Genomic DNA, 14,069 nt, shown 5'->3' on the forward strand with positions numbered 1-14,069 from the left:
CACGACTATGAATCCAAAAGGATGGGTTTCTGGAGTGTTATTAGCACTCCATTCTTTAACTTGGATGAAGGGTTGATGGAGGAATGTTCTATAAATGTTAGTGAGTTGTGCATCATATGATATAATTCTTTCAAAAACATTAAACTACTTTAAAGGGCTGAGTTTTATGATAATAGGATGGAGAAGTGGAAACAGTGGATATTGGGGGAGGAGTTCCCTGCCCAAGCAGATCCCATAGCCACCAATAACAGTGATGGAGTGAAACACACTCAAGGGGGTTATTGGCACATTCAAAACTCTGCAGTTTAATTTGCTTTCACAAATGTAATTAAAGTTTTCCTAAGCAAAGGTAATCATCCTTGAGTTTTCACCAAATATGGAAAAGTGTAACTTAACCTATAGGCAGGCAGACTCCATTTTTAAGTTAGATATTCTAGGAGATAAGGTTCATTCTTAGCAGTGCCATGAAGTTTGGGGACAGAAATGCAAGGCATTCTACTATTAGCGTGGTACACGCAGTTTCTCTCAGAGATGATGTTGTTAGAGTAACTTAGAGATTATTTTTGAGTTCCCTCTGGGAAAAATTGTAAATATAGAGAAATTTATTTTTAAATGGAACCAGGCCTAGGGATATAGCACAGGGAAAAATCTTGCCTACTATGCACAGAGCCCTGGGTTCCATTTCAGTGCCACAATAAAAGAAGAAAAGGGAGTAGTAACCTAATACCTAACTAAGGAGTGGATTGAAGTTTGAGCCCAGCAGAAAGGTTTCTTGTTTCTTCCCCCGTTATCCTAAATGATCAAATACGAACCTTGAAGATTCATGCCATAATAAAATACCGATCAGCTCATCCAGAGCAATAGCAAAGCATAAGGTTTAATTCATTGAATACACACAATAATCAATCACGTGTGGAAAAGTGAGCAATGAGAAAATCTAGTCATCAAGAGTGGAGATTCACAAATAGACCTTAAAATGTACTTGAATAGACATAATTTGTGAATTTAAATTACTTTAAACTGAACAGACCTCTCAGTGTTCTGGACAATCTTTTAAGGTCCCTTTTGTGATATGAGCCTTGAACACATGAGCTGAGATTTGAATAAGCAGATCATTTTTTATGAAGTATTTTTTCCCTAGAGGACAAACCATTCATTTTCTTAAACACTTGTCCTATCCCACTAAACTCTACTATGGGGTTAGGGAGCCATCATACTTGAAAATTTTATGGCAACTTAATAACAGCACTTTAGCAAAGAATATTCTAGAAGATGGAAATCATGCCTAAAATGTAAGTGCACAGATTAAGAAGAACTAGTTCTTTTATTGCTACATTTTCAAGGTCATAATACCAGCAAATTTGGGGGCAATCCAGTTTTAAAAAGTATCTTGCTCAGAAATAATGATCAAAAGACGGTGGTGAAGAATTTTTATAAGAACTGTAACTTGCTTCTTGTTTATGTGAATTAATAAAGTAGCATTCCTGATAAAAAAAAAAACATGGTCTTAACTGAAACTCCAAGCTTATATGACAGAAGAGAAATTCCTGAAACCAGAGAGGTCATGCTTGTTTGTTTGTTTGTTTGTTTGTTTGAAACAGGACCTCACTGTATTTCTGAGGTTAGCCTCAAATTCATGGCAATCCTCCTGCCTCAGCCCCTCAAAAGCTGAGATTACATGCATGACCTATCCTGTCCTGCTTTAGAGTTCATCTTGGTAGACAGCAGTGAAGCAAAAGTTCCTAAGCGAGGCATGTTATGGTTAGTACATCATATCGCATTTTTCTATACACATCCTCCCCGGGCTATGGCAGTTGAAAGTCTCTGAAGGGTTGAAGCTTCTAAAGTGGGCAGTAGTTCTCTACTTGGTTTGAAGACTTCCTTCTAAAGGTTCTTTTGCAGCAGCAGATGAGAATGAAAGTAAAAGGAAAGAACTTTAGAACATCATTTTCCCAGCCTTGTCTGGTCATGCCTGACAGTCAAGTCTCTAAAGTGAACGAGTTGGATTCTGTCTTCCCTCGGAGCTGAGGAATAGACTGCAGGGAGAATGATAGACCCAGACAAACATCTGGGTATTGCTCACAAGACAAGCAGCATTCTGGCTGCAAATTTCTGTTTGAGGAGAGGTTTGATTTTTAAATTTATTTTTTTTTATATTTTATGACAGCGTAAAATACATACAGAACAGAGTATAAGCAGCACCAATCTGCTGAAGTCTTGGTGCAATGGCTTTTTTTTTTAACATACAAATATGCAGAGTATCTCGATAGCACCCTAGAACACGAATTTTTATGGGCCACCTTCCTAGTCTATTTCACATTCCCCACCTTGCTGTCATTCTGACTTCTGTCACCATGCATCACATATGATTATTCCAGTTCAATATTTGCATTAAAGTTGCAGAATAAGGAAATGGAACGTTATAATGTGGCCTCCCCTGATTTCCTTCTCCCAATATAATGTTTCAAGGATGGATTCATACTATATACTTCGGTAGTATTGTCCTTTTTTTTCCTGCTGAGTAGTAGTACTGAACTGTGTACAAAGCCCACGGATGATTTATATGCATCAGTGTGCATGTGTTTGGACTGTTTCCATTGTGCATAACAGTTTGAAGGCATTATGAGCACTATTGTATATGATATGATCATGTAAATTATTCTATGTATATTCACAAAAGGAAATGTTGGGTGACAAGGCAGGCGTGCACTTAGCTTCAGTATATAGAACTGTACAGTTTTCCAGGTAGTTGGGCCACAGTGAGATCATGCAGGCGGATATGGCCAGAATTCTTGAACCTTTGTGCTCACGCTTCCACTGTCTGTTCTAAGTAGGCTACTAACTATTTTCAAATAATTAGATGTCTGTCGGTGGATGAGCTTGCCCCAACGGATACAGGGGTCACGAACTACTTTCCTCTCCTTGCCTCCAAAAAGGATCTGTCAGAGGGTGCTTCTACAGTTTAATATTTAATATAGTGGGACATTGTAGAACTAGTAAAATTAACCCCCAAATCCACTTTCTATGTCACAACTAACCCAGCTGGGGTCTGAATAGGTTGACTGCATGGTTCTGGAGCCTCTTAATCTCCAGACCCTTCCCCCACCCCACCCCATACCCTGTACCTCTTCTGCCTTTCTTTCTGAGGAAACTTCGTGACTTTTTTTTTTTAATGAGGTGTTTTTAAAGGACAGGTTTCCATGGAGGGATTTTAGAGCAGAAGCCAAATGTACGAGTTATTGTGCAGCTCCAGTGTGTGTGCTAAAAACGAGTTGGTTTACTTGGCAGTGTTTGCCAGTAGTGCTCCTCTTTATAGCTCCTTGTTCAATGCTGCCCTACAGTGTATGCCCAGATTCAGTCAAGGTGCGAACTCACTACTGTTCTAACAAATTCTCCAGGACTAGCCCTTCAGCGGGCTTCCCTACACTGCTTGGCTAGTGTAAACTCCCTCAGCCTCAGCCGTTCTGGTCTGACTCTCCTAGCTTCAACAGGCCCTGGGGAGACAGTAATAATTAGATCCTTTCCTCACACCTGAGATCTCTGAGAGTCCCAGCATTTTGAGCCTTAGATCAAGACTTTCCAAAACCTTCAACTCCACCCTCCCTTGAGACGGGTGGGAATCGACTTCCAGTGACAGGAGCCCAGCTCTTTCAAAGTTACTCAAAAATATCTCTGGGAACGCTCTCCTCTCGACAGGTATTGAAGCCCCAGTATTGACTGTCAGGTTAAGCAGCCAGCGGGAGGAACCAAGTGCTAGGAGGACGGACATTGGCCAGCTTGACACCTGTTTTGGGCGACCTCTGTGGCTGCAGCCTCCAACAGCTGGCAGCGGCCACTGCCTCAGCAGGGGCCCGCCAGGAGCGGAAGGAATTAAACGCCCGCCCATCTCATCAGACTTGGCCGCTCCCTCCTCCTCCTCCTCTCCCTCCCCTGCTGCAGCCTCCTCCTCCTGGTCCCCTACAGGCTCTGCCGCAGGACTCCAGTGCCAGCTACGCTGGGAGCCAAGCTCAGGCTCAGAGCGCTCAGAGCACTGCAGGGGCTGACGCCCAGGGCTTTCTCTGAGATGGCAGTGAAGTAAGGGGACCACTTGATAGACGCCGGGACCCTAGACTGAGCTGGAGAGCCTTCTCCTCCAGGAGGGGACATGGGGACCCGTCCCACAGCGAGAAGCCCCGTCTGCACTACGCGGTAAGTGACTGTCCCAACAGGCGAAGAGACGAAAGGGGCGCCACCTGGCTGGCAAAGGATACTGTGTGGAGGTGATGGGATCCTTGGTTCTCAGAGGTCTTTTTGGCTAGGAATAGGGCTCAAATCAGGTGTGCCGGGTACTTCACACGGGAGTGCCACCTGCTCCAGAACTAACTCAACCACTCCTCAAAATCCCTGAGTAAGAATCAGTGCACAGAGTGTCCCTGTTCCTGTAACTTGAGCAGTGGTCACTTAGTCCACTACCTGGGGCTGGACCCCATTGCTTCCTCACTGTTGAGGACTAAAATGTAGGAGTTCTGGGGCGTGGCCAGCCTTTGGTCAGATTTAATGGAAGGACTAGAATCAAGCTAGATAGAAGTAAAGGCTGCTGACTGATCTGAATCCAGTGGAGTTGCTGAAGAAATGTTGCAGGGAGCTTTGAGTTTACTCCCTGGAAGGAGTTTGTGCCATTTCCCTACGAGTTTGCAAAGGGACAAAAGGTTGCCAAGTATCTGCTTAATACAAGGGATGCCAGGGAGTCCTCTGTTGGACTCTTCTTTTACCTAATGGTCATCTCTCTTCTCTCTTTTGACTTAAGGGTCCTACAAATATTTATTGTGCTGAACATTGTGCTAGGCACAGTAGGTACCCCAGCATATGTGACAGACAGAAATCTCATTGAGCTTGTGTCCTTTGAAGGAGTCAAGGTTTCATGTTAATGGCTAACCAAACAAGATTCTAGATTAGGCTTATTTTTTTATTTTTTTGAGAGGAAGGAAAGAAGGAATTAAAGAGATATTTGACGAATGAGCCCTACTTCTGAAGATTGCCAGGAGTGGGACTGGCAGCAGGTTTTGGATATTTTATTTTCAATTTTGAAGATCAATAGTTTTGAGCTGGAAGATCTCTGTTTTTCTGTTGTCTGTTATTTTACTGAGCTTTTGGTGACATGCTTTTCACTGTGGAGATTGAACATTTGACTGCCAATTTGAAAAAAAAAAAGAACTGGAGAAAAACAGACAAGACAGAGAGCTGACAAGTAAAAAAAAAATCAATATTTATAGTAAGGCAAAGGCGGTTAGCTGTCTGGAATTCACATCTTCCCAATCCACTCCCTATATTAACTATATATTTAATATTTTTTAAGGAAGGATTTGATGTGGATAGGAGTGGTAGGCTCAGAGGTCCAGAAGCTCCCGGGAGCTGGTCCTGGATCAGCCACTAGGGTAAATTGAGTATGTCTTGAATGTCACTTTCTTCCACTGGAAAGGTGACGCTCTGAGCTAGGAAACTGTTAAGTTTCTTTCCAAAGCCGAGGTTCAAGGAACAAGAATCAGTTCTTTCTCTGGTTTAGCCATAGTTGTTTGTCTGGAAAAGTCAAGTGACAATCTTGTTTAGATACTGATGCTTACTCATTTCTGCAGACACTGGTGGCTCTGAGATTGACCTTTTGAAGTGGTCATAAGGATAATCGGGTTTCTGCAATCGTTATTTGTACTCTCCTGTCATCTGGTTTCCCATAGTTTTAATATTTTGAGGTGTTTCCTGGTGCCTTTTGATTTGTGATTACAGGTGGTTTTGAGCCCCTACTTAGTACACGGAGGAGGAAAGGTGACAATTGGCTCTTACTTATAAACTTATGTACCTATTCAATGAATGGTTACTCCTTGCATATACAAATGTATCAACACAGCCCAAGAATTTTATATTGTTAATTTAATTCAGCTCTCTCCTAAAATAATTAACTCATATTCAACCTCATGGTAATATGTTTTCTCTTAGGCTCTGAGTAAACAGCCCTTTGTACTAACATAGGCTCTCATGCACAGATATTTTGTATTAAGAATGGAAAGGGGAACATTTTAGAAAGAATTTCCTGGGAGAAATCAACTGGGCTCTAAATATTTCAATATATCCTTTATAATGATAAAGCAGTTGTGTCCAGCAGCTTCAAAACCATCGTAGGTGGGGAAATGTTCTTTATAAAGTACAACCTGTGGCTTTTCACATTAACAAGACCATTAATGGCTTAAGATTCAGAGCTGGACACTATGTACCTTACTAATTTGAAATTTTAATAATTCTGGGCATGTTTTGTCCTTCAGCTCAAATACTCTTGGTTTGTTCTATGTGGTTTGGCTATATTATGGCTGTCCTGGAAAATTATTCCAATCTATGTGTTTTTAGTATCTCTTCTCTCCCCTGAAATAAAGTCCAGGAGATCACTAGTTAATATACTTACTTCAGAGCTTTTTATTTCCTGTCCAAAGTGAGAGTGCATATACTAAACAAGTGCTTACCATTTATTCACTCAGGGAAAAACACATGTGGAGTATCTATTGTGTGTTAGCTATTTGAGCAATTTCCAAGACACAGGACACTTCATCTGCCTCTTAAGATCCACTTTAACCATCACTGAGAAAATGCATAAGTGATAAGAGCATCGGATGTGTATAGTATCAGGTACTTTTCCAAAGTATGGTACCACAATGTTTTTCTTTATTTTTACAGTAGAATGTGATAGCAGCTTATATTTTTATTCAAAGTGCTCCTTTTGTGATTTTCCCACATTCAGTTTTTGGCTATCTAATCATTCCAGCTGAGTGTTGTCCTTGATACCTCTTTAATGCCTTGATCAGGTTTTGAGATGCGTACTCTGGCTCCAGATTGAAGTCAGAGTAAGGTATATCTAAAATGAATCTTTTCTTTAACAGAAATGGGAGAAGATGACCTGTATTGTACACAGTTAGGAAGGATGTAGCAAGCAGTTGACGTATTGCAGAGAGGCTTAAGAACCAAACCTATCAGATTTAGTTTAGATGGAGTTTATAGGAAATAGAGTATACGTAACCAGGATGTAATTAATGAACCAATGTTTTTGGCCACAATTCTGGAGAAACTACAGGGTATCATCACATCATCATACCCCATTAAATTTCAATATGATTGGACATAATCTGGGTCAATTTTAGATTTAAATCCAACTGGTGGACTAGGCAGATTTTTTCCATATCCTGATTAAAGAAGTCCAAAAGACAGGCAGAAAAATTGAAGGTGGTACAGAAATAGTTCATGACAGAATCAAGACATTACTCAGCTGCTGTAAATTGATAAAATTCTTTGTATCATTTATATAGTTGGAATAGTTAACCCCAAATATTTCTCTTTCCATCCCCATCTGTTCAGGTAATGATTTAACAACAAAATATGAGGCTTTTAGTAATTAATTATGTTCATCCACACTGGCAAACCATATGGCCAAATACCTCCTTAATCGACCAGTGTAGACAAAATTCCGAATTTTAAGTATCTCCCAAAAGACATTAGAAAAAGGTCTCATTGAGAATTAGTTCCCTGACTTTTCAGAGCTCTCTCTCTAAGTTTTCCTCTTCTTTTTGGACCACTCAACCTGTGTTCCCCTTGAGCAGGACAAAGAAAGGCAGACTAAATGCTCAGTCTTGTCAACATAAAAGGCCCCTGAACTGAGAGCATTCATTTGGTAAATAGAAAACTCTGTGGCTTATTGTATGTATCTTGTCCCTGCTATCATACTAGTAGCAAGCATAGTGCTGAGAGTCCAGCAAGTACTTGTTGAACAGGTGTTGTTGGCTAGGCTGCATGAATCCAGAAGGTGAGACCTAGTTTTAGTCAATCTAAGCCTCTTACTCTTTTCCATTTCACCAGTAGACTTTTAGCAGCTTTGTTGGTGACCTCACTTCCTGTTTGGCATGCTCGCTCTGCCATCTGTACTTTTGACCACAACCTTGTAATCAGATGTTGACTACATCCAGTTAAACTTAACCCCATACTAAAAAGGCCACCCAAAGGATTAAGCCCTTCACCTCCTAGTGAGCCTTCTCTTTACATAGAATGGTGGAGGTCTTAGCAAAAATCTTCTATGTGGTCTCTCCAGGAACATTCACTTTCTATGGACTTTGAAGTAATTAGGGTTGCTTCATGATTCACTAATGTCAAAGACAGGGTACTCTTTGGTAATTCTTTACAGATATTAATCGGTTCTTATCCATCAGTGCTGCCAGTAAGGACAGCTAAGAAATGGAGCAGATATTACCATTTGTTTTCATCTATCTTCCAACAGAAGCAAAAATCAAAATCCAACCAACCAATCAAACAAACAAACAAACAAACAGATAGCCAAACAAACAAAAAACCTTAATTTAGAAATAAATGAGAGGTCACTAAATCACCTTGATGAACATTCTTCTAATTATAAACATCCTTTCTAAGCTCATATCTTCCCAAATTGATTTTTCTGTTATACTCATTCTTGGATGGTTTCTATGTACTCTGGAAGTCCAACATTTTCAGATTTCTCATTAAGCATCAATGCTACTGGACAACCAGATTCCCACTGGGTACTGTATACTAAAGATACTTATCATTTTGAAACAGATACCATATATTGCTTAATTTTATCGTGCATTTTTGGGGGATGAAATTCTTCCCCCATACTCTGATAAACCTATACTGGATGGGGTTTCTTTTCTTTTTTATTGGATATTTTTTAATTTGCATTTCAAATGTTATTCGCTTATCCGGTTTCTGTTCATAAACCTCTATCCCATCCCCCTCCCCCTTCTTCCATGAGGGTGTTCCACCTCCCCAACCACCCACCTTTCCCCCACTGACATTCCTCTACACTGGGAGGGTCCAGCCTTTGCAGGACCCAGGGCTTCTCCTCCCATTGGTGCCCAACAAGGCAACCCTCTGCTACATATGCAGCTGGAGTCATGGGTCTGTCCATGTATACTTTTTGGGCAGTGGTTTAGTCCCTGGGAGCTCTGGTTGGTTGGTATTGTTATTGCTGTTTTTATGGGGTTGCAAGCCCCTTCAGATCCTTCAAACCTTTCTCTAACTCCTCCATTGGGGACTCCGTTCTCAGTTCAATGGTTTGCTGCTGGCATTCACCTCTGTATGTATCATGCTCTGGCTGAGCCTCTCAAGAGACAGCTATATCAGGCTCCTGTGTGCACACACTTCTTGGCTTCATCAATATTGTCTAGGTTTGGTGGCTGAATATATATGGACTGGATCCCCAGGAGGGGCAGGCTCTGAATGGTCATTCCTTCAGTCTCTGCTCCAAACTCTGTTGCCATATCTCCTCCTATAAATATTTTTATTCTCCCTTTTAAGAAGGACTGAAGCATCTGTACTTTGGCCATCTTGTGTTTTATTTTCAAATTGATTGTAAGAGTATGATCCAATCATAAGAATTCTTTGCAATGAGGTAACCCAATCACAAAACACACACACATACACACACACACACACACACACACACACACACACACACACACACAAACATTCTATGTACTCATTGATAAGAGGATATTAGCCCAAAAGCTTTAATTACCCAAGATATAATCCATAGACCACATGAAGCTCATGAAGCTCAAGAAGGACAACCAAAGTGCAGATGCTTCAGTCCTTAAAAGGGGGAACAAAATACTCACAAGAGGAAATACAGGGACAAAGAGTGGAACATGGACTGAAGAAAAGGTCTTTCAGAGACTGCCCCACCTGGGAATCCAGTACACACACACACACACACACACACACACACACACACACACACACACATACAGACACCAAAACTAGACAGTATCGATGAAGCAAAGAAATGCATGCTGACAGGAGCCTGATATAGCTGTCTCCTGAAAGGCTCAGGCAGAGCATGACAAATACAGAAGTGATTGCTAGCAGCAAACTATTGAACTGAGAATGGGATCTCCATTGGAGGAGTTAGAGAGAGGACTAAAGGAGCTGAAGGGGCCTGCAGCCCATAAGAACAACAATACCAACCAACCAGAGCTCCCAGGGACTAAACCACCACACAAAGAGTACAAATGGACTGACCCATGGCTCCAGCTGCACATGTAGCAGAGGATGGCTTTGCTGGGCACCAATGGTAGGAAAAGCCCTTGGTCCTGCCAAGGCTGGAATCCCCAGTGTAGGGGAATGTCAGGGCATAGAGGTGGGAAGGGGGTAGTTGGGGGGGTAACATCATTATAGAAAAAGGGGAGAGGGAGGGGATAGGGGCGTATCGATGAGAGAAACCAGGAAAGGGAATAACATTTGAAATGTAAATAAAAATATCCAATAAAAATTAAAAAAGAATAAGAATTCTTTGCTGTATTCTTGGTTCCTAATTTCCCCCTAGATAGTTTCCAGATTCTGCCATTGCAGAAAATCATTGAAAATAGACCATACATTGAGAAGAATCCTTTAATAATAAAAATGGTACTGTGAAATTTCAGTGCTTAAGGTTCTATCATTAGTTTCTCTTACATATAGAGTAATATTCATTCTTGATGTTAACCATCTAAGTCCTCTTACATGATCTCTGCTTCTTATCACCTTTCTTCAGTCTAGCCATAATCTTTTATGATCTACAAAGATCTACAAAACTGACCATTTTATTCCTGCAGAGTCCTTTTACTTGTCCTTTATGTCTACAATGTTCTTTGTATGGTACATTAGTCTCCATCCTTCACATTATAAGGGAAAAAGACTCACCTTCCCTGATGACTTTCTTTAAAGTGTTCCTGACCGTACTCAGTTACCATTGATCATATCACATGAGCTTCTGCTTTAATTGGACTTGTTATTATATTTTATATTCAGTGCTTATTTTTCTAAGCTGATGTGGAAGCTTGTTCAGGACAGACATCCAAAAATACATTTCCCATCATATCTTCACTGCCTAGAGTAGGCAGTGGCACAAGTTTGAGTCTGTTTTTACATAGACTATAACTGGACTTTCCAAAGTTAACTCTTCATTGGTTATTTTGTAGTTTAGGGGTAGAGAGGACACTGGAAAAGTGTTCCTTCCATCCTTTTACCCAATCCCTACTAAATGAGCAGAACCTAGAACCAGACTTGAAATCAATAAAAAAAGATTTAGGGGTGACTGGTATCAGTTGTGTTTGGAAACTCTTGATACTAACTTACTTAACTCATCACTGACTACTGACGCAAGCATAAATTCAAATCTGTTAAAAGCTAGGACTCAAGATCAAGGCAGCTGTAGACAGTACAATGTTATAATTAATGTGACTTCAAAGTAATAGAGTACAGCTTTTCAGAGAGGTGCCTGGTTTTAGAGTCTAGTATTCATTTCATCCAAACCCTCTAAAGATATTAGAAACATAGAAATGATCCTTTCTCTACATATTGTAGACTGTTAATATATCTCTCAATTTTCATTTTAATGTATGTCAGTAGTTCTCTAGGAGGGGCAATATCTCCGGGAATGTTTGTCACTACTAGTAGGAGTTGCTCTTGGCATGTAAAATGTAGAGATATGAGGTACAGTTATGCATCCTATGATGCATAGCACTGCCCAGTGAGGAATTGCCCAGTTCCAACCGTCAATTATGCTGAGGACCTGAAGCCCCAGCTAAGATCTTCTTATATAGAAATCAAAGTCTTTAATGTGTTTGGAGAACTGTTTTGTATGACATACTTCAAAATATCTGCCTGTATCTCTGCTTTTTAATAGACAGGATTAACAAAATGAAAGACTTAGATGGCTAGATTTAGTCCCAACTATAAACAGCATATTTTATGCCATAAAAGTGCTGATCCTGGAAAGAGTATTGTCATAATAGATGTCTTGACACCATGGGACTTTTGCTTCTCCATATCTCAGTACCAATGTTCTTCCAGATCCTGGGATTAAAACATGTTTTCTGTGGCTATCTTCTTTATGCATTAACATCTATTAGCCTTACTTAGTATGCTGCCTCTGTTTGGACTTAAAGGAGTATCAGTTGCTCAAATCTGGTAAGTCTGTCCCTAAAATTTGAATGTATAATTTTGAAAAGATGTGAAGTGTTCTCGGAAAACCTTCATTGGTGGACAACAGACCTGCAATGGTCTGAAAACAAGAAACGAGGGTCTGTTCTTTTGTTCCACTCGCTGGAGTTCTGCTGTAGGCACTTTGCTATGGACTATATGTAGCAAGAGGCACTGAAAGGAACAAAGGCATGGAGGAGTGAGACTGCTGCTTCCAAATCTTCTTCCTCAATCTCATCTGGACAACCACAGGCTACCCCGTGTTTGGTGATTTATCTTTTCTGCCATTGAGATGATACTAAGGAACTTCCTAAACCTCTGGACATGTCACTTAATGCTAATTAACATGACTTGTTTTACACTGTAAGCTTCTAAATGATTGGGCAAGTAAAAAATCAAGTTACTAGCAACCTGAATTTTGCACTGCAATCACCAGTTTCCCCAAGAACATATTTTCTCTTTTAGACAAATAAGACAAAAGGAACAAGGACTGTCATATAAATATGGTAGTGCGTTCTCTATGAAGGTTAAGGCAGGTTATTTGCTGTGAATGTGGTATGGTAACCTGCCACTCCACCGAGTTGTATCCGTAACACTTTATGCGAATAAGGGATGTGGCATACTACCAGGAATTTGACCACTTCAAATATGATCTTTGTTCACTTAAATATGGCTTGACTTCTGCTTTTCTTAAAAGGTATCATGACCCTTTGAAATAAAAATCATTTAGGATTTCCTTTCCTTCTTCACTGATATATTCTTAGAACTTTCTAATTAACAAATTATAATAAAATGTGAGCATGTGGGGTGTCAACTAAACTAGATTTCTAACTAGAATTTTTTTCAGAATTTGGAGGAAAGTTGCTATGGGAACACCAAGAGAACTTTTGAAGATTAACTCTAATAATATTCTTTAATGACCCCTTTACACAGCTGACCGAAGTATCAGGTAAAGGAATTGCCTAAGTCAGTACAAGTAATAAAACAACTAAAGGCATCTTATTGGCATGGAGAAGAGCTGGCTCCATGTTTCCTGAGCAACCTTGTGTTGGTGGGCGATGCTTCATATAGGCACAAAGCACTGTATGCTTCCTACTATGGTGGTACCATTTTAGCTACACCCACCAAGTAATAGAACTGTAGTAAAGAGATGGAATATTGAGTTTGCTGAATAATTTGATTTTTTTGTTTTTTTTTTTTTTTTTTTTTTTTCGGAGCTGGGGACCGAACCCAAGGCCTTGCGGTTGCTAGGCAAGTGCTCTACCACTGAGCCAAATTCCCAACCCAAGATTTTTTTTTTTTTTTTTTTTTTTTTGCTGAATAATTTGAAACAGTGACAACCCAGTGTTATTTCTGTATGTTTTAATATGACTTTCAGGGGTCTATTAGGGCCTTTGATTTTGGGGTTTATTGCCCAAACAAAATGTAAAATGATGGTCTGAACAACAACAAAGAATCTTGACCTTCATTTCAAAAAAGAAAAGTCATTCTTCCTCTTACTTTAAGCTACTGAATCATAGAGGGAATCATAGTGTTAAGATCCAAACAGAAAAAAAAAACTCAGAATGCTTAACTTGAGGAGCGAAGTATTTTGACATATTGACAGATATGAGATAGGCAATGATGGGTGGCAAAGCTCTCAGTGACTAGCTATATGGAACTCTTGTCACGGAAGGAGCAGTGGTATGAGAACCCAATGACTCTTAGCACTGATTAGAAGGGATACTAGCAGTGTGTCCACAAGGCAAAGTCTGGAGAAGCAAAAGCAGAGTGTAGCAATCCATCCATCGCCTGACATCATGGATTTTTATTTTCCTATCTCCTTCTCGAACGGAGCCTAAACATTCTACTGAGATAAGTGTGCAAGGAGGAGCCCCACACACAGACGGCAGATGTTTTCTTTTCTATTGTGCATGTAGAGGGAAAGATGTTGGCAAACAGAGAGTACCAACATGAGCGTATGCTGCCTTAGGGGTTGCTTACTCATGAAAGAGCCTATATTCTTTCAGAGGGCTCCAAAATTTCTTAAAGTGTTTAATTAAAATGTTTAAACTATTCATGTT

Source organism: Rattus rattus, chromosome X (assembly GCF_011064425.1).
Source record: "Rattus rattus isolate New Zealand chromosome X, Rrattus_CSIRO_v1, whole genome shotgun sequence".
Lineage (NCBI taxonomy): Eukaryota > Metazoa > Chordata > Mammalia > Rodentia > Muridae > Rattus > Rattus rattus.